The 27,547-nt window shown below is 38.4% G+C and overlaps 1 protein-coding gene and 1 pseudogene across 2 annotated transcripts in view; both read left to right on the top strand.

Annotated features, from left to right (window-relative positions):
- Rarb (retinoic acid receptor beta) overlaps positions 1–27,547 on the top strand; it is a 784,358-nt gene that overhangs the window by 464,371 nt on the left and 292,440 nt on the right. The window lies entirely within an intron of this gene.
- Positions 9,513–14,889, top strand: LOC106010476 (protein FAM161A pseudogene; annotated as a pseudogene).

Genomic DNA, 27,547 nt, shown 5'->3' with positions numbered 1-27,547 from the left:
AACCAAACTCTAAAGTGGATCACACTTTTTTAAAAGGAAAATGTCAACAGGACTTGACCTTTCTGTAGGATTTGGATAAGATCTTTTTTCTTGTCACCTAGAGGTCACCTGCATACATTTCTTGGTTCACAGTCCCCTTCTTCCATCTTCAAATCCAGCACTGATTGGTTGACTCCTCCTGACATCATATCATTCCAATCTATTCTTCTGCTCTCCACTTCTACTTTTTTAAGAATGCTTATGTTTATATTTGCCCCACCTAGAAAATCCAGGATAATCTTCCTTCCTTTCTTGAGGTCAGCAGGTTAGTAACTTTAATTCCTGTCTGCCATGTAATAAAACGTATTCATACATTCTGAGGATTAGGACGTGGACATCTTTGGACGGGCTTACTATGCCTTCCATGTTGGCCCCTTCTGTATTCCTGTAAAATTCTATCCTTCTTTCCATTGCTCTATATAATGAATACTGCCATAAGTATCTGTATATTGGTTAGTATTCCTCAATTAACTTTGGCCTTCTTAAAGTCATATTCATCTTTAAATTCCTATATTTAGAGCAATTATAGACCCTCATTAAGTGTTCTAAAACAACATAGATAAATTACATATATAGTATAATCTAGAACCTCTCTAAGGATTAGCTCAGGAAAGGGATTAACCTGTGCCTGGTAGAGTTATTTAAGTTAATAATTCTATTTTATGACAATTTGTCATCCAATAAATGATCTTAATGATATAAATTACATTAATCATTATTGTACCTACCATTTATTGTGTTTCTTATTAAATATCAGATACAATATTAGTACTTTTCATGTATTAATTTAGTTATTACAGCAAACTTCTGTATAAGTACAATTATTACTGTCCGTTTTATGAATATGGAAACTGAGGCCTCACATATTAAATAACTTGCAATGTCAGACAGCTCAATATACAGTAACTCTAAGTTAACCACTCGTTTCTGCCAACCCAAAGAATCCCTTCCGTGGCCAGTCTGCATAAATGAGAGGTCACTGTACTTAATTGAAAATTATGTTTATTTCTCATGAAACCCAATAGCTTTTAGCCTCATGGGTTTAAGAAAAGAACTGAGTGAATTAATGGGCTCCATCAGAGATTTTTCAGCCAGCCAACTTCTAAGACACAGAGGCTCTGGGCTTCAAGTGTAAAAACGAGCTATGTATTATCTTTCAAAGCCACCTTGGTCTTTGGAAAAATCCTTGGGCCTAACGGTGAGTCCACACATGATCATTTTGTCAGTTTGATGAGAGTCAGTCCCAGGGGAAGGCCAGTGTGTGAGGGAGGAAGAATGGGGGAAGGAACACATTAAGTCTGTGGCTGCTTACAGCATCTGCCTTTGATGCCGTCTCTGGGGGACACACTTATCGCTTCCTCTCGGTCAACAAACTCTATGTCTTCTCAGCAGTTCTGAAGGGGGAGAGCCCTTTAAGGCATTTTGTTCTGACAAGCTTATTTCTCTTCGAGCTCTGGAATATAATAGAAGCCATCAAAGCCAAGGGATATTACAAGGTTGTTTTCTGAGGTGGCAACAGAATTCATAAGTTTTCAGATGATTCCTTCACTTATATCACCAGTTCAATTAGTGGCAGAGTAAACTAATAATATGTATTTGCTACTTTGGGCACTATATTTTTTAGATGTTGATCCTGTTTTGTCACAAACAGCTTTGGCTAGAAAGTGGATGTTATTTTTCACTGAATTCAATGCCTTGGCTGATCTTTAAGTTGGTTGATTTGGAACCTAAAGAAGAGAGCATTAATGACATTAAGTTCATATCATCACTCCAGTATGCCCTCAACCCTGAGGTAGGAAAGAAAACTGGTTTCCCTCACTCAGTAGACATGGTGGGCAAGAACCATGATTTTATTCTTTTATATGGAAAGGGCTAAAGCAAAACTTCTTGCAGAGAGTGTGAATGATGCTATATGAATTCAGTCTTTCTCTTTATTTTCTGTTGTTTGCATTTTCAGAGAGGTTGAGAGAGCTAACTGAATTACTTTTTATGATTAATTTATTCTTAATTAGTCTGAAATCAAATTTGTATATTATTTTACTTTAGTGTGATCTAAGCAAATGTCTTCACCATTTTTAAAATCAGAAATTAACACATTCATTAATTTTATAATGGTGAAAGACTCTAAAAATGTGTAATTATGGTAGAAACCTGCATGCCCCTGCACTCCTCTCCACAAGAACACTGCTAATAATAGGAGGATGTATCCTTCCAGATATTTTTTTTTCTGTATGTATGTGTATGTACTTTTCCCTCCAAATTGAAAGCACTGAGACCATATTTTTCTGTAATGATACTCAGGGAAGAACTTTACTCTGGATATTTATTGGCCTTTTTTATCCTTGGTACTACAGACTATTTGTGTTCTCCAGAATTCATACTTAGGAACATAATCATCAATGTGATGGTATTGGAGGTCATGAACTCTAGGTGGTGCTTAAAGTCATGCTGGTAGAGCCCCCGTGAATGAGATTAAGGCCTTCACAAATTAAAACCCAAGAGATATTGCTCACCTCTCCCACAATGTGAGGACAAATGAGAAGGTACTGGGTGAGCCAGGAAATAAGCCCTTCCCAGACACCAAATTTGTTGCACCTTGATCTTGGACTTTCTAGCCTACGAAATTGTTAAAAATAAATTTCTTCTCTTTCTAAGCCACCCTGCTTAGGGTATTTCATTATAGGAGCCCAAAGGGCTAAGAAACTTAGTAATAGCTCTATAGATGTGACGGTTACCGTGAGGGCCACTCAGGGTTATATCTGGTTTTCCTTTACTTACAGGAAAAGGAAAAGAGCAATTACTTAGCTATTTTCATGTAATGAATTAGTAAAAAGTTCCGTTTTTTAGGTACAAGAATCATCACACTTTAGATGTCAAAGCATACTTGCCTAATTGGCCCCTCCAAAAAGATTTGTGTCCATTTGAGTCTAAGAGTTTTCTCATTCACTATTTCCTTTTGTTCTTGGAACAAACTTGCTGACTTAAAATGTGCATATTTTTAGTCTTCAATTTTAGAGGTCAGAAATCTAAAATGGGCTAAAATAAGGGCAACAGCATGGTTAGTCTCCTCCTGGAAGCTCTAGGGGAAGACTCCTCTCCTTACTTTTATATGGCTTGTAGATGTTGTCACAGTCCGCATTCATGTCCCTACTCTTTCACTTCAAGCCAGAAACTTAGCCACAAAGCAGTCTGTAGTTTAAGTCCCCCAACCCTTTTTAAGTGGTCTGTGATTGTAACTCCTTCCCTAATGGTTTTCAGGAATAAAAATGTAAGAAAACTTCCTGCAAGTGGTCTGATAGAGGCCTCAGCCAGCCACAGTGGGTTGTGCTGAGCATCCCACCAAGAAAAATTCTGAAGATTAATTTGACTTTAATGCAATATTTAGCAACTATGCTTTACCCAGACTTCATTTACCAAGCACATAGGATGAGTCCTGAGCTTCTGTGGTTTATTAGGCATTGAGAGGAAAGGGTGGCAGACAACAGGCAGTGACCAGCTCCTCTCATGCCAAACCAGTGACCCCCAGCGCCACTCTGGCCTTCAGCACTGCCCCTCCACCACCTCCCACTCCAAGGGCCCTTTCCCTTTCCAGATATCCTAGACGCTTCTAAATTTTAGACTTTCTGCATTTAAGCTATTTTCTTCACTCTTCCACCAGCTTCACTGATCTTTCTTAATTTTCTCACTACTTGTGCAAAACCCTCTGGTTTTATAATAAAATTCTTTGCTTGGCAGTGGCACTCAGAGGCTGGAATCGCACGGAATCCTTCCTTCTCTCCCACACAATGAGGGGGTCATTTTATTCTGTAGCAAATGCGACAGGCTCCTTTTGGAAAGTGATTATTAATATTTGGGCATTATTCTGAAATACAGTCATTTAACTTGTTCACATTTGGGAGGTATCCAGGTGGGAGTTGATTCTGTATGAGATAAAGTGCTGTTATTTATTATTACTCCAGTATTTGGTTATATATATAATAAAAATCAGAAGATTAAATATAATAATAGCATAAAATTGAGAACTCATATTTTCCAATGTTCACAAGTTAAAATATTCAGAACTGACTATAGAAATCTAACATGGAAAATTGACAAGTGTGTACACATAATGCTGAAACTAATATATTTTCTTAGTTTTGATAATCTCTTAGGCTTTTGTGAAATGCTTGGAGAAGGGTTGTGTATTTCTTAAATCATCACTGTTTATACTGTCAAATTTATTGGAACATATAATTTAATGATAGATTTTTAAGTAGAATTTTACAGTCTATGAAAAACATTTTAAGAAATCTATGCTTGAGCTACAGTCTTAACAGGAGTCTCATGAACCCTCCTCTTTTAATTTTTTAACAAATATCAAGTGCAGATTTCTTTTCCCTTTCTCCATTAGAGATGATTTGATGACCATTATTGATTTTTTGACAGAATAAAAAGATCTACCATTGAAGGGCTCAGTGGTTAATGTAGAAGAAATGAGCCTTAACTTTATATTGGGCATATGCATTCAGGGTAAATTATTCCAGGCTAAGAAGGGCTTTCTATAATTATTTTTTGTTTGTAGCACTTGTGATTCACAGTCCCCCAGTAAATAGAAAAATAATCAAGATTCCTTGTGCACTACAAAAGCAGATCTATCTTTTTCCATATTTGGTTCCCCAACTCAGATATGGTATATTTCAACCTTGGTCCTCACTAGAGTTTTCTACTTGATAAATTCCATTGTTATGGAGAACTTACAGAATGTCAGAGTTAGTGAATTTTAGTCATTCATGCTGCTTTGCTCACAGTGCCCTCCTTTTTGGACAGATATTCGAGGGAAGCTCCTGCCTTGGGGCCTTTGCACTGCTTATTGCCTTCATCTGAGATGTGTTTCATCCATGTTCATCTTTTCACTTTTTATGATTTCTTTCCAACATCTCATCACAAAAACCTTTCCTGACAACACTAAAATGTCAGCTCCTCCCCACCTGTTAGGACATGTCTCTCCTCTTACCTACTTTATTCATCCTCCCAATCCACAGTTACTCAACACTGAAATATTTATGCAAGCATATGTTTACTCCCTGCCATACTCCAGACACCCACACACTGCCACAACCTGTTAGAGCAGGGTTTTATCCTTGCATTTTCCTGGAACCTGAAGTAGTAGCTAGCATATGACTTACCCTCAAAAAAGACTTAGGAATAAATGGATCCAGTGCAAGTATTCTCTTCCAGTAGTATATAAGAATAATAAGTACAAAAATTATTATGACTTTTCACCCTCCAATAAACTGTCAAGCCAAGACAATGTGATGTTGCAGAGTGTGATATTTCAAGTATGTGTCAAATTAAGCATGTGCCAAAACGTATCTTAGCTTTGGGCAGTTAAATAATAGGAAATGAATAGCCATCATGCTAATTCACTTCAGAAGTTCATACAATCATCATAGAAATGAGTCTATGAATCTCCTTAAGTATTCTCAAATGAAAGATCATGAGCAATAAGCTATTATTTATTATTCCGTAGCGTTCATGTTCCATAAAGTTCATCAGTGGACCATCTAGCAGCATCCACATTGAGAGGTAGTGATGTATAGGGTTAAGAACAAGGACTGGAGTCTGGCTGCCTAGGTTCAAATCCCACTTTTTCCATTTGCTAGCAGCATGACCTCAGGCAAGTACTTAGCTTATAACAGTTTCCTCAACTGTAAAATGGGGAGCTAACTAGATAGATTCATAGATTACTGTAAAGATCCAATAAGTTAGTACTTTTTACAGTGCCTGTAAAAATCTTCAGTTGTGTTAGATAAAATAATAATAATTATAAATTATTTTTAAAAGCAAGAGTAATAGACTTATTCCATAAGAGATTCATTTAGCAGTACTTTCAAGGGCTTATGACTTTGCTGTTAGATCCTAAAACATTTTTTAATAAAATGTGTATACACTCGTCAGTGCTAAGTATGTCACATTTAAATGAGTAAAGTTCTTAAATGGACATTTCTCCAAAGAAGACATACAAGTGGTAAATAAAATGAAAAGATGCTCGACATCATTAATCATTGGGAAGAGACAAAGCCACAGTGAGGTACCACAGCACACTATTTAGAATGACTAGTGTGTGTGTGTGTGTGTGTGGTTATGTGTATACATATATATTATATATATACATATATGGTATGACTGAGATATATTTACATATATAGTATGACTGAAAGATCTCAAGAACCTCATAAAATAGCAAGAAAAGATACTCAAATTATTAGGGAGAGGCAAATCAAAACCATAGTGAGGCACCAAATCACACCTTTTAGCACACCCCATAAAATAGTAAGTATTTAAGAATAGCAAGGATATAGAAAAATTAGAATCTTGTGTCTAGCTGATAGGAGCATAAAATACTGCAGCTTCCATGCAGTTTGGAAATTCTTCAAACCATAAAAAATAGATAATTTCTGTGTGTATACTGTGGGCACAATTATATGCAGTGTATGTACACCAGCATTCATAAAAATATAATAACCAAAGGAAGGAATAACCCAAATATCAATTGATAGACACATGGATAAGAAATGTGATAGACAGATGAATAGGTAAATAAGAGGTAGACACACAGGAGTATTATTCAATCATAAAAGTGAATGAAACTTGGCATATGCTACAATATGGATGAATCTTCTGGACATTAAGTGAAATAAGCCAGATACAAAACAGACAAATAGACAATTCCAGTTAAGTTTCAGTGCTTAGAATAGTAAATTGGTGTATATGAGAAGCTGAAAGGAGAGAGAACAGGGAGTGATTGTCTACAGGCTGTGCAGTTTCAGTATGAGCTAATGAAAATGTTCTGGAGATGGCTGGTGGTTGTGGTTGCACAACAATGTGAATATATTTAGTGGTACTGAAATATATTCCTAAAACTGGATGAAATGATAAATTTCATGTTATCTGTACTTTTTCACAATTTTTAAAGAATACACATTTTAAAAATCTGTTATGTTGGAGAAAATGGAATGCATACATATTGGTTAAAATCCACCATTGACTTAAGAAAGAAAGGCTGTATGTAGGAATTACTGGGGAAGGAAATAGCCGTGTTATCCCGTACTGAAAATTAATGACTTGATAATGTTTTTGGCTTGCAAAGCATGTATATCATCCCCTTATGATAGTCTCACAGCCTCCCTTGCTGTAATACTAGTCTTACTGCTCTAGTAAAGATGAGGACAGAGGATCTCAGGAAAATTAAGTGACATCATCTTCAAGATTATGTTACAGTAAGTCCTCGACTTATAAATGAGTTCCATTCTAGAAGAATGTTCATAAGTTGGATTCATTAGTAACTCCAACAAAATGGGTCTTATACACCTTTGTCAGAGATATACAATTCAAAGCATAAAAACCAAACATACACAAAAAGAATGAGCAATGTCTGCCACCTTTTCACCTTAGTCCAGTCTCTCAATTATTTTCACTTCCTTCCATGGTTATTGCTTTGTGCTTCCCAGAAGTCCCCTCCACATCACCACTGCTTTTCCTCTTGCTCCTGGACTTCCTGGGCTCTGACTGAGCACTGTACTGCTGTGCACCATCGCATTGTACAGTAAGCACACAGCAGCACAGCTGTGACTATGTCTGGCAGACATCTGAGCTAGACTGTTGGTAATGTGAGATCCGTCAGCATCTGTGAAAGTTATCAACTTAAATGTTTGTAAGTCAGGGACTTACTATATTGCTATGTTTGATATCAGGACTTAAATCCCTTAACCAGATCTTCTTTTATTCCATCAATGAATCACCCATTCCATTTTTCAGTGAAATACAAATAATATATGTATTATTACTCATTCGTGGAATGAAAGAAAATTTGGTCAAGGGGTAGAGGGGTTTAGTGGAGAGAGTCTAGGAAGGTGTGAGTGCCTGAAGGCATGGGTCTCTTATAATGTCTGCTTTTAAGTGAGCAGAGTGAGATTGGTCAGAGGTATTATATCCACCGAGTAAGATAGAACATGGCTGACGTTTTTCTTTCATCAGTTTTTATTAATGTAAATCAAGAAATACTGTCAAGTATTTAAGAATGAGATAAAATAGCAAGATAGAATTGGCAGCAGGTTTGCATTTCCATGGGCACAATGTAGTTTTTCATATGAAAAATAAAGTGCTAACCAAAAATAACTAACTATTGGAATGTTGTACGTATAGGATAATCACACCGACATCTCAAGAATCTCATCTCTTATGTAGGGTCTGCAAGAGAGTGCCTTTTTCTTGAACTGAAAGAACTGAGCAGGATGTTTAATCACATTCCTTGGCCAAGAGGCTCTGCATTTGGAAAAGTTGGTGTTTCTGGAAGAATAAGTTGATATTGGCGTACAAGTAACTTTCTTTTGGAAAAGTTACCATGAAACAGTGGTCATTAGGTAAAACAATAGCTCCATCATTACTGCAACATGACTCTTAAGCATCTGAGAAGAATGCTATGTGATATTTGCTGTTCCTAAAACTCATTCTTATCATACTCTTTAATATTTCAAGGTGAGAATCTTCTTAATTCAATAATCGTATTTATTAAAGAATACCAAACACACAAAAGCACTTTAAAAATTAATGTTATCTATGCCTTTATTGTTAAAAACCACTTGTTCAGTAAGGATTTTTTTAATGCCCAATCTTGCTGCATAAACTAAAGATGTGTATGGTGGTTAAGTTTAATTGTCAACTTGATTGGCTTATGAGCTGCCAAGGGTATTAGTAAAGCACAGTTCTAGATGTGTTTGGATGGATCATAGAGGTGGGTACTATATCTAATCCTTTGCCTTCTCCTGTCTGGCACTCTTTCCTTATTCTGTTTCCCAGTCACCATGAACTAAACATCTTTGCTCCTCCATATCCTTCTACCTTGATGTTTCTGCCTTGCAGCCAATCAACCATGGACTGAATTCCCTGAAGCCATGAACCAAATTAAACCTCTCCACCTTTAGTGCATGAGTTTTAGGTATTATGTCCCTTCAAGGGGGAAACTGATTAATACAACATGTGTAAAGTGAATAGGTAATAGCCAAGTTTAAAATTAAAATATTTGTCTTTGCCATCCACAAAATCTATGTGCCCCATCAGATTGGGAAAATTCTGAGACCTTCCTTACATTTTCCAATATGTTAATCACTAACCACGCATGACTATTCAAATATATAGTAAGTGAATAGAATAAGATTTAAAATACAGTTTTTTAGTCTTGCAACGTTTAGAGTATTCAGCAGCACATGTAACAATGGTACCTATTAGAGAGTCAGATGTAAATCCTTCCATCAACTGCAGAAAGTCCTGTGCTTAATGCTATATACTTTTAAAGCTTAATATGTTTGCCTTGTTGCTTTGTTGTTCATATTAGGTTGTATACCACACTTATCATGTGGCAGACATGCAGAGAAAAAAACCCTACAAAGCTTTTTGACTACAAAGCTGCCAGTAGCTGGTTAGGTCTAGCAGGTATGTCGTGTTCTCCTTCTAAGGGCAATAGGCAGGTAACTTTGCGACTCACCAGTGTCTGGCAAACAAACATACATACGTACATTCATACATAAATTTAGTCATATATAAATTCATTCTTGTGATCAAGATACTTTTGCTGATTTGACCTCCACACCCTCTATAACAACTGCAGCATGTGGATAGACTAGACATAGTACTTATCACAGACTAGTGATGGCTTATCTGAAAGCTGGGTCTTTTCCTACCTAGATCAGTCAGTTATCACTCAGTACCCCTTTAAGCAGTAATTCTCAGGTATATATTAGAATAACCTGGAGAGCTTTTAAAAATACAGGTACCTGGGTCCCATCCCCAGAGATATTGAATTCATTGTTCTGGTATGTGGCCAGGAATTTTTTTAAATTCCTCCATGTATTTTTGGTTTGTAACCTAAGGCCTATTCTCAGCACTTCGAATCATTTTGTTCCATGGTCTCTGAGATTCTAGGTAAGCCACAGGTAGCACATGATGTAAGATCTGTGAACAGTGATGTAGGAGACACCAGTTTGAGTTCCAGCTCTCTTATTGACTACTTCTATGACTTTGAATAGATCATTGTTCCTCCCAAGCCTCAATATCGTCCCCTGATAAGTGAGAGGATTGATTGTTAATTACCTGCAGATTCTGTCAATCTAAAAAATATGTTTCTACTCAATCTGAGCAAATATAACTCTTCCTATCACACTGTAGGAAGAAATCTGACTCATTAATTTACATTTTTCTCTCCCCTTCAGATGATGTTTTGTAAGCCTCAGATAGCCTGAGTCTGCCCAAGTAGCGCCACTTGCTCAGAGTATTGGGAGAATGGGATGATCAGTTCTAAGCAGTTCCATGCATGGTATCTAGAATCCAGCATAATTCTCATCAGTTTTTGTGTGGATCCAGACAGTCGCATTAAATATGGAATCATCACTAATATTTGTGTTCTTTCTAGCAAAAATGCTTGTGACATTCTTAAATATAGTTCCAGTTGGCCATAGCTATTGTGCATGATAAGCTAATGTCTCTTTTTACAATCAGAGTCTTCCCAATTGCTTCCTTGAACAATCATTTCATTATTTCAAAAGTTTTTCTAAGTAGTCTGTAAAATCATTACCTAATGGGCACTAAGGTGAAAGTTACATTTATCATGATCTAATCTGGTTATGACCTGAATTTCTTCCCTGTTGCCTTTTGCCAAAGCAGGCTGGCTTTCTTAGAGGCTGCTTAATATATCTTTGAATGGGCCCATATTTCATGGTGCTCTTAGAAGTGACATCTCCCTGTTTAGCCCGTCAGAGACAGTGATAGGATAGTACCTTTCAAGGTGACAGTGTTTGTGACAGCAGGCGGAGGGGAAAGTGTGCTCAGTGGCAAAGATAAGGAATGTGATATCATTTGGTCTGTATGTTTCATCACCGAAACTGCTTATGGTTTCAAATTGCCCATGAATCAACCTGGAAGTGCCTTAGAATGGGAAAGCAGTTGCTAGCTGGCACTTGGCTCCAGTATTAGAAATATTTCACTCCCTCAGTGTCTGCCAGTCTCCTCTTATAACCCAACATCAAGCCTCCAGACATCCTACTTTTAGAAAGATCCTTTTTAAATCAGTATATGGCTGCAGTCCCTCGGCCTGGTCCAGGCCTCAGTAGCCTGTCCTCTGTGAATCCTCCCAGCCTGCCACTCCAGTATGGCTTACCGTGTGTACTCCAATCAGTTTGCACAGGGCCACTGTCCCCACCGTGGGGTGTTGCTTACTCTAAAGTTCATTTGTGTTGTTTCATTGGCCTGCAAAACCCTCTAAACCAGAGCTACCCAGGAGAGATATACTCAGAGACACATACCCAGAAGTACATATATAGTTTAAAACTTTCTAGTTGCCATGTTAAGGGAAAAAATAATTAAAAGGAATTAATTTCCAAAATATACTGTCATCCCTTGGTATTAATGAAGAATTAGTTTCAGGATCTCAAAATCCACCCCATAGAGCTCCAGTGGGTTACTAATAAAATAAACTGTTCTATATGTGACAAAGGATTAATATCCATAATATGTAATAAGCTCAAAAATTCAACAGCAAAAACAAAAACTCAATAGCCCTATTTAAAAATTGTCCATTGACCTAAATAGACATTTCTTGAAAGAAGAACAAAAGGCCAACAGATACATGAAACAGTGCTCGACGTCACTAGTCATCAGGAAAATACAGATCAAAACCACAATGAGATACCACTTCACTCCAGTAAAAATAACTAGTACCAAAAGACAAAATATAACAGGTATAGGTGATGATATGGAGAAAAAAGAACCCTTGCATACTGTTGGTAGGTGTGTAAATTAGTGTAGCCTCTGTAGAAAGTGGTAGGGAGATTCCTCAGAAAATAAAAAATTGACCTACCTTATTGTCATGGTTAAGCTGTATTGTCAACTTGTTGGCTGTTGAGCCACCTAGAGGATTAGTAAAGTCCAGTCCTGAGTGTGTCTGGTAGATCATGGAGGAGTCACCTTGTGTCCCTGGCACCTTTCTCTTTAATGTTGTTCACCTGCTCTGCTTCTCAGCCACTATGAATGAGCATCTTTATTCCACCGTGCCCTTCCACTATGATGTTTCTGCTTGGAGCTAGCCAACCAGAAATTAAAACTTCTAAACCCATGAGCCAAATTAAACCTCTCCTCTTTAAGTTGTATGTGTTGAATATTTTGTCCCAGCAACATGAAAGTTGACTAACACACACATGACCCAGGAATCCCATTACTGTGAATGAAATTCATATATTAAAGAGACATCTGCACTATTGAGGTACTATGGTTTATTGAAGCACTAGTCACAATAGCTAAGAAATGGAAACAACTAAGTATTCATCAGCTGATGAATGGACAAAGATGTGGTACATGTACACTGTGGAATGGTATATAGCCATTAAAATGAAGTCCTGTCATTTGTGAGAACATGGATGGAACTGGAGATCATTATATTAAATGAAATAAGCCAGGCACAAAAAGATAATGATGCCTGGGCCAGCGCTAGCGCTTGAGCCTCGGGGGCTGGGTGATAGCCGCCTCGCAGGAGGAGGTGAGACTGGCGACGGCCCGTCTCCACCTGCCGGTAAATCTCAACACGGGAGCGTGGGTCGCCCAGTACTAGCGAGCGTGAAGTCCCTTTAGCGGCCCTGGCGGCCACAGTGGCCGCCTCGGAGAAGAAGGTGTCGCGACCCGCGCGGGCGTCGGCTGATTCTAACACCAACTTTTCTGTGCTGGAAAGAAGTATAAACCGTGGCGACATTGAGAGCTTTGCTGATATGTGCCACTCTAATGAAGAGTATTAGTATTTCAAGAAACTGGAAGAGCTGAAGGTGGCTCACATAGAAACTATGGCAAAATTAGGGAAAATGTACCAGAATAAATTAAATTTAAATGAAGTTCAGCCAGTAACCATCAGGGAAGATGTTCCTAGCAACTCTTCCAGTTCTGTATCAGAAAAGAACTGCCGCCCTGTCGTGTTAATGACATCACTTTCGGAGCCAGACTTAGGCCAGTCTTCCTCCTTGTATACTTCTTCTTCTGGAGAAGAGCTGCCCAACCTAGAAAAAGAGCATCCCAAGACAAACAAAATGGTGACCTACGCTGAGGAGCTCATCAGCATCATGTGGACAGACTTTTGTGTTGAAGATTATATTCAGAGTGAAGACACTGACTTCCAGGTAGCTGAAAAAACAAGGAAGAAACCAGAAGAATCCGTGCCCACAATTACAATACCTGTACCTTTTCAAACGATGATTAGAGAATGGAAGAAAAAAGAAGAGGTCATGAAATCTAAATCAGATATCGAAATAGTACATAAACTGCTCAAAAGCGAAGAAGCCTGAGTATAAGAAGAAATTCTGAGCCAATCCAGTTCCTGGGAGTGTCCTTCTTCCCCTTTATCATGAGCTAGTTAAGCAAAATGAAGAACTGAGGAGGGCTAGGAAGGAGAAAAACAAAGAAACTCTTTTGCCCTCACAAAAGCCATTTACATTCATTGCAAGGGAAGGATCAGAAGCAAGCAGCCCGGAAAAAGCAACTGAGAGACTTGTATAAGTCTAAAAAGAAAACATATCGATTTAATGCCAGACCCATACCTCAATCTGTTTATAGTTCAGCTACCAGTGAGAAATTAAAAGAAGAAGAGCTCCTTAGAAACAGTAGGACCCAAATGAGAGTCAACAGCTTTTACAGAACTCATCCCCTGTGCCTTATAAACCAGGTCACAAACATGTCAGGAACCCCAAGGGCCCTGAACAGGCTAGAAAATTAAGGAATAAACACAAGCCGATGGCCCAGACTCCTGATGTTGAAAACCTTCCTGAGGAGTATAAGAAACACTTCTCAGAACACAAGTATCCAAAACTCTCCAAAATCCGCAGACCATTTAAATGTTTGTGCATCCTCAAGTAAATCTGCTGAAAGAGAGAATGTTTTGGCAAATGAAAAAAATTTGAAAGAAACACATTGCCCATGTCTGTCTCAAAGGCATAAGTCACCAGGAAGAAGTATAACTGCAAAGACCACGTCTTGTGGCTACAGACCTGCAGTGCCCACAGTGGACGAGAACAAGCTATCAGGAGATCACCTGAGGGAAAGAAAATGTTGGAAGAAGAAAGAAATCGGATCTTATCTAAACAAAAGCAAAGAATGAAAGAATTGCAGAAACTCCTGACAACCCGGGCTAAGGCTTATGACCCTCATCAAAGTTTAGGTCAAATGTCTAAATCCAAAGTAAAATATCTCAGAAAGAGTGAAAAGAAAAGGATGAGAGAATATTGACAAGAACTAGAAGAAAGAGAAGAAAAATTAAAAATGAGGCCACTACTATTTGGAAGAGTTTCTCAGAAAAATGCAAGAATGGCAGCAGAAAAGCATTATTCTAACAAACTACAAGCACTAGGAATATCTGATGAGTTTGTTTCAAAGAAAGGAAAAAGTGGAAAAGTATTTGAGTACTTCAGCAATCAAGAGATGAAAAGTTTCACTGCAGATAAAGAAAGCTTTAATGAAGAAGAAAAAGTAGGAGAGAGAATGGGGAAGAAACTTGTTTTACTGATAGCAACAGTCAAGACTCTTGCAAGGATAAAGATGAAGATGATGCAGAGATTGGAGAAGTATCTGCTGAAGAATAGAACTGCATCAGCAGGGCCCCCTCTCTGTGCCCTGGCTGCTGCTTGCAGTAGCTGCACCTGGGATGTGAGGACACATCTCCTATGTGTGCAGTGCTGGTGAACAAAGACATTACAGCCAAAGCAGGCTGAATCCAGATGATTGGTGATTTGATCAATTAGAATAAGGTTTTTCCTGGTTTTTTTGTTTTTTAAAATTGCAACATATGGCCTGTTTGCTACTATGATCTTGTATTTTAAGTTTTAAAATTTTATTGAAATTCAAGTTTAGGATGTAACAATTTAATACAATGTTATTTTGAATATTTTCTAGTAAGTATTTTCACTTGCTTTACATGATTTCTTGGTATAAGTTTAAAGAACTGATACTATTTGTTTAATTTTCCACAAGTTGCCAATTACATGTTTGTTAAAATCTTGGGTACTTCTCCATTTTTTTTTTTTTGGTACCGGAGATCAAAACCGGCTAAATCCCCGGCCCTCCAGTTGTTCTTATTTCAATGTTAAAAGTTTAAAAAGTCAGTTCAAATATTGAAATTTTAAGATGTTAATTCTGTGTGATCTTGTATTTTTAAAGTGTTTGAGAATCACAGCTATCACAAATTGATTAGTTAAAAAATAAGTATTTTATATGGTGGGGAAAGAAGTATTATGTTTGGTGGCTTAGAATTGAGAAGGGAAGGGCCAGGGATTTAGCTCAGTTGTTCCGCCACCTGCCTCACAAGCCCAAGATCCCGAGTTTGATCCCTGGTACCAAAAAAAAGAATTGAGAAGCGAGCCAAGCATGATGGTGCAGGCCTGTAATCTCAGCACTTGAAAGTCTGAGGCCAGAGGATCGCAGCAAGTTCAAGGCCAGCCTGAATTTCATAACTACATAACGAGACCCTGCTTCAATCCCCTCCCCTAAAAAACCCAAACAAATGAAAAAAAAATTGAGAGAGAACTATTTGGCCTTTGGCGATTTATTTAAAAATACAGTATTTCTAGAAATCATGAATCAATAAAGATTTTAAATTACAAAAGAAAAAAAGATAATGATGTCCCTCATGAAGAGTATAAAAATGTCACTCATATCAACTTTTAAAATCAACTTTAAAAAGTTGACCTCATAGAAGTTGAGAGTAGAATAGTAGTTACCACATAATAGTGGAGAGTAGAGGAAAGGAAGGGGGAGAATGATCAATTGGTACTAAATTGTAATTAGATAAGAGTGAGAAGAACTGATATGCTATTGCATAGTAGCGGACTATAGCTAAAAATAATGTGCTGTATATTTCAAAAAGGTTCAGGAAAGGATTTTGAATAATTTCACTGTAAAGAAGTGATGTGTTTGGGGAGATACATATCCTGAGCCTTATTTGAACATTACACAATGTACACATATACTGAGGGATGACATAGTATCTCAGTATGTACATTCTTTGTTTGTATCTATCAATTAAAAATAATTACATTTAAAAATAAACTTCTCACTGGCAGAATGGAAAATATACATGAAATCTTTTATGGATCGAAAACAAGATGAAGAGTCCCCATCCAGCTGGTTTTTATTCCGATCTCAAAAAAACAGTGGTTCTTAAAGAACAGTTTGCAAACTGCATTGGCCTCAGGAGACTCTCTTGGGCCACAATAAACAAAATAAAGCTAATACACAGAGAGTATTTCATAAAGTTCATCTATACAATGTGTAAGATTTTATGCTTTCCTACTTTTTAGTGCTATTCTATTCCCAAACTATCCAGACAGGAAACACTGCATGTTTCCCAAAGTTCATGAGTTGGAAATTTAATCTTTGATGCAAGGGTGATGAGGTGGGCCTCTTAATAGGTAATTAGATCACAAGGCCTCTACCCTCAGAAATTGACTACAAGTGTGGATTTGTTTCAAAAGTAAGAATGGCCCCCTATTGCACTGTCATGCACATGTACTCTCTTGCCCTTGCACCATGGATGGCACAGCAAGAGTGCCCTCACCAAAGGTGAGCCCCTTTACCTGGGACTTCCCAGCTTTCTAAACTGTAAAAAATAAATCTCTGTTCTTTTAAATCACCCAGTCTCTGGTATTCTGTTATAGCAGCACAAATAATGAAAAATGGTAATTAGTTACTGATTTATTTTCCTCACTTAGCAAAACAAGTTTGTCATCTAGCTGCCTTTTTATGTAATTTTATAGAAATATTGCAGATAATTACACCTCGATTAATTTTTTATGAAGTAACAAAAACTAGGTCAAGAAACAGAACATCCCTTATACTTTAGAAGAGCCTCCCTACCTCCACTCCTCTTTCCACCCCTACTCTTCCTCCAGACACTGACTTACAACAGCCACCCTTCCTGCTTGCATAAATGGTTCATAAAATATTTCCTCTTTGTGTGCACCTTCTTCCCATCCTCATGATATTTATGAAATTTGTGCCCTTTTTGCATGCAATTGTGGTTGGTTTGTCCTCGTTGCTACCAAGATATTTTGCATTGTGTTGTTTGTGTTTATTTGTGGTAGTAGAGGTGGACATTCAGAACTTTTCAACTTTGGGGCCATTAGGGTTACTGCAGCTACAAGCTATCAAAGAGTGTACATACTAATGAGATACCATGTCATCCCTCCGTATATGTGTACATTGTGTACATTTCCTTTGGGGTACATGTGTTCACATTTCTGTCAAATTAACTACCTTAACCTCAATTTCTAGAGCTGGGAAATAAAGTAAATGGTACGGGTCTCACAGTTTTGTTGAAAAGATTAAAGAAGATTATGTGTGTGAACCAATAAATCCTATGTTTGGTGCATATGCATATATAAGCATTCCTCCTTTCAGTTATACCCACTACTGTTTTGCTTTACTTATTAAAGGATCCAATGTCTTCCCTGAAATATTCTCTAACCACTCCTATGCATTCCAAACCCATATAGTACATAGGGTTTGTAATAGTGGTTCTTAACCCTGTTGTACATAAGTACAACAGTATCCCTACAAAAAAGGTTCTACAAAATATCTCTTAGTATGTAAATTATTTTTCTACTACAGCTAAAAATCCATTAGGTTATAACACCTCTCTCAGAGACCACATCTCGGGTTATCTAAAAGGGTGAAAACCAGGATACTTCTTGGAATTAAGCAGAAATACAGCAAAGTTGTCAGTCCCAGCTATAAGAAAAATTTGCATATTTGCCAAATTATAGGAAAAGTAGTCCATGTGAGCATTTACCAGAATACGGGTGAGGGTAGCAGCAGTCTTCTTAGAAACATTACTAAAGAAGATCACATTTGGGAGTTAAAAATGCTTTTGTAGATTTGGGGAGATGCGGGCATATGTGGCTATAGTTTCAGTGTAATATTTAGCTATTTAGTGTTTTGTTTCTTTAGTTCCCCCAAGGAAGACACTAACATTTCTAGCATTTGAACTCTAATAGACTGTGTAGCAATAAGGAGTTGCACTTACGGCCAGTTATTTTGCTACTTTTCATGTGGTCGTCATATCAACACCCTACACACATGTGGGGCTTTATAAATTCCATAACCCTTCCATATACTCACAGCCACCCCAAAAAGAGGCTGAGAATGGAGGTACATATCTCTATTTTATAGCTCAGAAATGTTTCTTCTCTTGCCTGTGGACACATCAAGTCATAAAAGCCAACAGTGAAATGTGGATCCTTTGCCTTCTTATTTCCTTCTGCTGACCATCCAGCTTCATGGGTGTATATCCACTTCCCTGTTGTAATATCAAGGCTGTGAGAGCAGAGCATATCTCTTGTCCTGTATTCTGTTTCTCTTCTGCACATACTAATGCACCTTAAACATAGTGGGTACTTGATGTTGTGATAATACATTTATTCATCAGCTAGTTGTGTGAGTTCAGATGTCTGTGCACAGGAAAAGGAAGATTCTCTTGGTTAAGGAAAGATCTTAAGGAACCTTTTGATTATACAAAAATAGATCTCAAAGCATTTCTAAAGAGATGGATTGTTATTTATCTGTTAAAAGTGTTAAGCAGTTTCTGCTGCTAACGGCATTGGAAAAGGGATAAGACTGAAAAGGAAAGATGGTTGTAGTGACAGAAGAATATGGTGGATGGCCAGAGGCAATGAGGAAATATAGCCAGTGGGAAGTTTCACTTTGGTGGGGACAGTTGAGTACCAGTGGTATCTGAACTTTGAGGCATCTCCTATTCTGCTTTGTGTTGGAATACCCCTTTGGATTATTTTGTCCCAAACTTTAGTAAAATTACATTACACATCCTGCATCAGTGGCCCTTTAGGAAGTGAAAGATAAGTGAAGTCAGTTTGGTCTGAAGAAGAGGATAAAAAGAAGATCAAGTAGCCTGGGAGGCGACAGTAGGAAGAAGCTACAAGATGGAATTGTAGCAGAGGAAAGCTTTCTTTTCCCCACCCATCTCTAGGGTTCATGACTCATACCTTTGCAAACAAAGAAAGAATAACAAAAGAAAACCATACAAGTTTGCTCAGTGTAAGTTTGTTGTAGAAAAACCTTCATAAGGATATAAAGACACCTTCTCAAAAAAAAAAAACCCAAGAAAACTTGTATATTTTTTCACTATGTGTGATGAAGAAGTGGATAGTTGTAAAGAAGCATAACTGGACAAAGGTTTCTGATCCAGTGGAAAACTGGAAGTAGAAGAGACTTAGCAAAGCCTGGCATTCAGATTCTCCTCTGTGACCCTATATCCTCTAGAATAAGGATCTTCCTTTCATCCAAGTATACAGAGGGAACCACTAAGGTGAGGCTCTACAACCTGCTTCAGGGAAGAAGGGTGAGGGGAAAGTGAGAGATCTTCCTACTTCTGCTGTTCTCTCAAATGCCAGGGAACCATACTTTGTATTTTAGCATGTCCTGTACCCCTTCAGAGAGAAAAGCAGGAGTGCTGAATGAATACTTTGGTCATGAGCCTCCTTAGGAATGCTCAGAAATGTGGCGACTTCACTAGACTTCTCGTAGACCATAATATAGTGGGTGTTGAATCAATTTATTTGGATATTGAAAAAACAAGGACCCCTACAAAGCTGAAGGACTCATAGACATGGAAGTTACACTAATAATTGAATTATTCCAATTAGGAGCGAGGTATTTCTATCTTTAAAAGTTTATAGAATTTTATGCTTGTGTTTATTCACTTTCAGCTTTATTCTTGTAGTTATCACTTTTCTTAACTTACCGAGAAGTGACTCGGTTTAACGTTTTTGTTTTTTTTTTTTTCTTGTTTGCATGATCAACCAAGGACATGTACAGAGTCAGAATCCTAGCACTGTGGGATTTTTGTGTGCTCTACCTCATGCTGAGAACTCAGAGTGGAGTATAGGGTGAGTGTATGTGTAAGGGAGGGAATAAGCAGGGTCACAAAAGGAAGGAAGATCATTTACCAGCCTAAGGACAGACTTGTTTACTCTTAAGTATATATTTTCTTCAGACTCAGCAAAAACCAGAGCCATCATGCCTATGAAACTCCATTTGCATTTATAGTACAAATAAGAAAATGAATTCTGGATAAAGCATGGTCTTAAAGAAATTATAAATCCACTTTCTTGCCTGGAGTTCTGGCCAGTACTTTGATTGGTATATGAGGATATGTGTTGCACTTGAAAGTTAAGGCAAGTGAGAAATTTGGGAATGGAGCCAGTGGGAACATTTTACCATGGGAACAATTTAGTTGCATAGAGTCAGCTCTTCTACTGGACTCTTTATACCTCTTTAACTTTATTCCACGATGAAGTTTGGTTTATGATGGGTTAATAATTAGATACTCCTTGTGAATAGTTCAAGTGAAGGCCACTAGCTATGACTTCACTTTGGCTGGGGTTTCCCTGTAATCCATTTAGCAAATTAAAGAGATTACTTTGATTGGTGCCATTATCTCCTATTCTTTTGCGGGTGAACCACTTAACCTGTGCTTAATTGAAAGAGATAGAGAGGGTACAGTAACAAATATAATCAAAAAGAAGGGGCAATAGGATCTGTAGGCCAAACAAATGATCAGCACTGAGCTAACAATAGCAGATTAGAGGTGAGATCAATTAATTAGAAGCTATTGTAGGCGTTGGGTGGTTGCCAACTTTTCTAATAGCCTAAGCCATCATGCCAGCTCTGTTTAGGAGGATTTTAATGACTGGGAGTTGATGTGATTATTTCAATAATTACTTACTTTTATAATTACTTCATTAGAATACTAAATGTATTACTTCAACAAGGAGGATCTTTATGTCCCTACACATCCAGCCATACTGGAGTCTTTATCCTCCCACAGAGGAGTTTCCTGTTTGGAAGAGGCAGTGGTTTGGAAATAGTTGTGCTTATGTTATGTTAATAATCATGTATTAAATACCTGTTCAGCAAGGCCACAGGCTAAGTGTTCAGAGCACAGAGATTAATGAGGCACTGTCTTTAAGGTGAGTGCAAACACAAAACATAATTTCAATGCAATTCTAAAAGGGTTAAGAGAAATTTTGCAAAGAGTATGCATCAATCCCAGTGTAGTAGAGAAAATAGAGGTGATACTAGTTATTTCAAGCAGAAAGGGATTTAATACAGGGAATTAGGTACCAGATCTGACCCTCTGTTTTCTCTTTGACCCCATCTCCTACCTCCTTCCCAAGTCCTTTTCAAATTCCCACTCATACCCTCAGTGAAGAGCCTTTGCACTGATTGTTCCCTCTGTCTCTATTATTATTCCCTTGATGCCACATAACTCTCTCCCTCTTTCTACATATCTTCCCACAAATATCACATTTACAGCAAGGTTTGCCCCCAATGCTTTATTTAAAATTGGTAGTCTCACTTTGGAAGCCCCTTATTACAATTTTTTTTCTATCTTTCATACCACTTATTTTTAAAATACAAAATATTAATATGCTTATTGTTTATTTCTTTCACTGTAAAATATAGGCTCTATAGGTAGTATTCCATGTCTCTTTTGCTTAATGAATAATTGCTGAGTAATTACCCTGTTTCCACAAAATAAAATCTAAACAGAAAATAATCAGGTAGTATGGCCTTACTGCCATTACAGAATAGCCAAGGTAAGGCAGGTAAGGCAGGTATAGTTTGATTGGGGCTGGGATTTTGATCTCTACTTTTCAAGGCCGATTATTTTCTAGCCAAGTTTTATTTTGGAGGGAACAGGGATAGGTGCTTGTAGTATCACCAGCAAAGCTGAGTGAGAGGAAGCCAAGGGTACCACTGCTGGCCTTAGGTTGCAGGTCAGACTCCATTGCTGTAATCCAGGAACCTAGATAGTCCAAGAAACTGTCTATCAGTGCACCACCAGGACAGCTCAGTTCTGTGACCACACATCTTTGGGAGCATCCTTATTAGCCTTTGTTGCCACAAAGAAGATGGTTTCTGTTTCTCGTCCACCTTCAGCACCTAAGATAGACAATCTAACAAATGTAGTATTTGTTTTCAACTCCTCCAGATAGTAGTGATGAAGTGCAGGCTGGGTAAGCCAAACTAACCAGTCTCCCATTGGACTTTATGGGAATATGGACACTGTCACTCCCATTTTCTTATGAGCAACCTGAATCTCAGAGTGGTTCTGTAACTTGCTTAAAGGCCCACAAATAAATCACCAAGCCAAGTTTACTCATCCATGTATCCTGATGCAAAAGCCCTTATTTTATTCTACATCATTCCTATTGGCTGCAAATAATATAGTACTAATAAGGCCAAAATCAAGATTTTTAGGACTTCAGGAAGGCTTTGCCCTCTCCTAGAATTATGGCAGTGAGCTCTAACTTTAGCCAACTTGAGACACACAAGGAAGCAGAGTTGGGCTTGTGGAAACCAATCAGAAGCCTAAGAATAGCAACTCAAGTGTGAGCCTTTTCTGTGACAGGTCATTTTTGCTATCACATCCAATCCGCTTATGTTGAAGAACATTACATGACTTCCCTCTCTATTTTGGGCCTGACCCCAAGTAGAAATTCTTTAGTTCCTCTGTATCTCAATACTGATGCCACATCAACCTGACAGGAGGTCATGTAATTGCTGAAATTAAAACATAATACCTGCCACCTTTGGGGTGGCTTGCTGGAGTCTGTGAATATTTATTTAATGGAAATGGAGTAAGCATGACCTTATTGGGTCAGACTGTTTCTCTCCCTGACACACCTTGAGAAGAAACAGAGGGATTATAAACTTGGATCAGTAAGGCCATCTGCTGTATGCTGCTATACTGAGTGGGATTATTCCATTATCAGGAACAGCCATAAGAATTTCCAAAGGGCCAGCTTGTGAAGGACAATCAGGTCCCAATTAAGACTGGAGATGTGGATGCTAAGTAACTTCATCTTTAAGCATTTACAAAGCTGGGGCATGAAGCCTGCTGTGATGACTCTCAGTGATCCCTACCTGCTAATGGTCACTTTTCTGTGTGATGTTCCCCGCCCCCCTTGTGTTTATGGAACTGTCCTTGTGACTTTCTCCTAACAAATAGATAATATGTGGCAAAAATGAGGAATTTTGCTTCCAAGATTAGCTTATTATAGGCTGACTTGCTCTTGGTCTCCTCCCTTCCTCTTCTATTCATGCTTGCTTTGATGTGTAAACTCCCATACTGGAGAAGCCCACATGATGACTAACAGTTTGGCCTTCAGCCAGCACCCATTGAGAAACTAAGTCCCCAAGTCTAACAGCTCATGAGGAATTGAGTCCTTCAAAGAACACATGAACTTCAAAGTAAGCCTTCCTAATCTTTCCTTAAGGAGATTATAGCCTAATCAAGACTCGATGACCATCTGCAGGAAACCCTAAAATAGAGGATGCAGTTAAGCTATTCTTGACCTATAAAAACTGTGAGATCATAAATGCTGCTGTTTTAAGCCACTAAAATTTGAGTATTTTTCTTATGCAGTGGTAAGTGGCTAATTTAGTGAAGGAGGCAACATTGTAAAATATGGTGCTTACCAATCCACAACTCTTTGTATGATGAAAGGTAGAAGAAGGTCCTTAAGATCCTTACCAAAGTGCCACCACCCCCAGCGCCAAGGAGCAGAGCTGCCCCAGCACCAAGGAAGTGAGCCTCCAGGGTGCCAGCAGACCCCCCCCCCCTTGAAATGAGAAGACACATAAACAAGTCTCAAAACCAGACTTCCTGATCACCTAAAGCAAAAGGGAAACGAGATGGAACAATCTGACACTCAACCACTGGACACCCTGAACTGGCAACAAAAGAGAATCTGGAAAAAATGAAATCAGAAATAATTTCTCAGATAAGAATCTTACCAAAGCCATTTGCATGTACATTAATAAACATTCAAGATTATAAGTGAAAACCTTGAAAAAAAAAAACCTTGACTCATTTGAATAATAGGTTTACCAAATGCCTTTGGAGCAGTGCTCTGAGATAAGTGCCCCAGAATTCTCTCATTCCTATCCTCATTCATGTATTCCCTCATCTATTCACCTTTGCATCCTCAGGTACTCTGTTAGACACACATTGCCCTCGTGGAGCATCCAGGTAGGAGGTAGGGCACCATTTCCTCAATGATCAAACCCATGCATGTACAATTAAAAACCCAAGATGAGTGTTTTGAAATAAAGGAATAGTTCTGACAAAGAACCCTGACTCATATTGGTATAGGGACATCAAAAGCTTTGCTAAGAAAAGGATGTAAGAAAGACTACTCCAGTCAAAAGAGGTAGTATATAATACCCTGTGACGGGAAGGCCCATTGTTTACACTAGAGAGAGAGGATAAGAGATAAGTGGAATATATAGGTGGGGACCAGGCTATGAGGGGTTTGTAAGACATGACTATAGGAAGCCATTTAAAGGGAAGAAGGGCAGTTGACAATTACATGATCTGATTTACACTTTGAAAAGTTCATTTTGGCCATAGTGTAGAGAACCAGTTGTAAAGGAGCTTGGCTTGATCCTGAGAAATCAATTAAAGTGCTCTCAGAGGTACCAAGATATGAGTACAGTGCTTTCTACTGAGGTAATTGCTAAGGGGTAGAAAGAGGAAGCCATTTTAAGGGTAACTTACCCAGTACTCTGGAAGACTGAGGCAGGAGGATCAATATTTCAAGCCCAGCCTGGGCAACTTAGTGACTTAGCAAGGCCCTATCTCAAAATAAAAAAGGGCTGTGAGGGCCAGGGATTTAGCTCAGTGGTTCCACCACCTGCCCTGAAAGCCCAAGGACCCAAGTTCGATCCCCAGTACCAAAAAAAAAAAATTGGCTGGGGATATAGTTCAGAGCAAAGGCCCTGGGTTAAATCCCTAGTACTACAGAGAGAGAGAGAGAGAGAGAGAGAGAGAGAGAGAGAGAGAGAGAGAGAACCAAGCAAAGTAGACTGGCTGTGTAGTGAATTGGAGATGATGCAGAATGGTTGCTTTGACTATCCCCATCTTATAGATGAAGCATATAGGCTTAGATAATATGATAGCTTTCCCAAAGTCAATGGCACAACCAAAGGAAAAAGCAATATCATACATGATAAATTTCATTTTAAACAACTGACATGAGAACTGACTTTATCCTTCTTCTGACTCCATCCCTATAACCACTAATATACACATATACATCCACACATACTCATACATGTGCAGCAACACATGGGTGCACTTACATGTATATTAGTCAGCTTTCTCGTCACTGAAACATAATACCCAACACCCACAACTTAAAGAAGGAGAGGTTTAATTTAGCTCATAGTTTTGGGGATTCAGTCCATGATTGGCTGGCTCCAAGGCAGAAGCATCATGGCAGAAGGGTGTGGCAGACCAAAGATACTTAGTTTATAATGGCAGGGAAACAGTACCAGAGAGGTAGTGTAGTACTCATGTATAGTACTCAATACAATGCCTCCATGGCCCACCCAGACATCCCCAGAAGTATACCAGCTGTTTCTTAATCCAAAGAAGTTGACATAACAGGATTAAGGGTCACAATGCACCCCTTGTCAACTTCACACACACACAAACACATCTCCTTAGACTATGCTTAATCCCTAAATAAAAACAATAGCAAGTTCATAGTTCTACCTAATAAAACTATCTTACATATAATCAAAAATACAATAATCTTTTCCTCAAAGTCTTAGCAGTTCCAGAATTTTTCAAGTCTAAGTCCAAGTCTTTTCTGAAACTCAAAGCAAATTCTTAGCTATGATTCTCTTTAAAAATAAAAACAAGTGACATACTCCCAGATTTCTTAGTTACTTTTATCATTTCTGGGACACTATACCCAATATCAACAAATTAAAAGAGGAAGGGTTTAGTTTGGCTCACAATTTGTAGAAGTTTCAGTCATAGCTGACTGGCTCCAATTTGGGGCAGCATGGCAGAGGAGCATGACAGTGGATCATTCCTCATGACATGGGAAACTAGAAGCAGAGAACATTAAGGCAGGAGAAGGGGAGGAAGACATGCCTTTTCAGGCTATGCCCTCAGTGACCTGCCTCCTTTGGCTAGGCTCCACTCCCCCAACATCTCATTTAGCTATAAACTCATTAATAGACTAATTCACTATTGATTATCATGCCCCTATGATTCAGGCACCTCCCAAAAGCCCCACCTATGAGTGGATGAGGCTTTGGAGGGTACATCAAGATATAAACCATAACACCAAGGTACAGTGTCACAAAATAAACTTCCTCTGCTAAAAGAAAAAATAGGAGGATAGAAAAGAATAGGACCAAAGTAAAACCAAAACCTTTCAGGGCAAACATTAAATTGTGTAGCTCCATATCTGGCATCTGGGACACATGATGGCAAAATGTGCGTTTTAAGGGGCTTGGGAAGGTCCATCCTTATGGCCTTGATAATTGCAGCCCACACTGTCTCCCCTTTGGGCTAGCTGCAGTCATGACCTACAACTTTTCTCTGCTGATGTTCCACATCCCTTGGATCTCTAACTTCCCAGGGTCTCTTCTGCACCTTTGGCTCCATTCCTACAGCTTCATGCACTGCCTTTTCAGGGGCTCCTTTCCTGGCCTTCCAGTCCTCCTTTTGAAATCTGAGCAGAAGCCTCCATGACCCCATAACTCTTCCATTCTGCATACCAGTAACACTGGCATCACATAGAAAATGCCAAGGTTGACTGCCAGCTTCAGTAGTAACCAGGCCCCTTGAACCATGTCTTCAGCAGAATACAACTAAAGAATCTCAGGGAGCCAATTCTTAGGAGGATCTTCTTGAACAGGCATCCCAGGGACTCTCTTTTCAAATGAAAGAAAGCTTTATGGTTTTGTACCCTTGGATCTGTGGTGGGTGAGGTTTAAAGAATTCTGAGATACTCTCAAGCATTTTCTTTTTGTCGCTATACAAAGTTCTTAGCTCCTTCTTAATGGTGCTTATATTTCTTAAGCAACCACTCCTCTTTTGGCCTCAATTGTACATATGCTTCCTTGTGGGCCAAAATTTACATTTAAATTTCACTGCCTTTGCCCTCTGTGTCTCACTATAAATCTTGCTAAAAGCAAGCTGCAGTACCCATGTCACATTCTAAATATTGAGCTGCCCTGAAATTTTCTCCAACATATTAATTAGCCCACCACCCTTAATCTCAGTCTCAGTACAAAGTGTCACGATATTGGCAAGTATAGACAAACTTTCTTCCACAGTGTAACACACATAGTCTCAAGTCCACTGCCAATGGAGTCCTTATTCCCGCTGTAAGTCTGCTGAATCTGGCCTTTACTGTCAACATTCCTATCAGCATTCTTTAAATCACATTAAATATACCTGTCTCCTCAAAATGTATTATTTCACTGTGATTAAAAAAAACATTCAAAATTCTTTCCTTTAGCTTCTTGAAATACATAGTACATCATCGTTATCTGTAATGTGTAGTAGCACACCAGAACTTATTGCCATGGATCCTTCTCTTACAAATTCTCTCCAGTGTAG

This window comes from Heterocephalus glaber, unplaced genomic scaffold, assembly GCF_053883595.1.
Source record: "Heterocephalus glaber isolate CG9 unplaced genomic scaffold, H.glaber_assembly_v1.0 deba00001472, whole genome shotgun sequence".
Taxonomy (NCBI): Eukaryota; Metazoa; Chordata; class Mammalia; order Rodentia; family Bathyergidae; genus Heterocephalus; species Heterocephalus glaber.
This window is presented reverse-complemented; position numbering and strand designations above follow the sequence as displayed.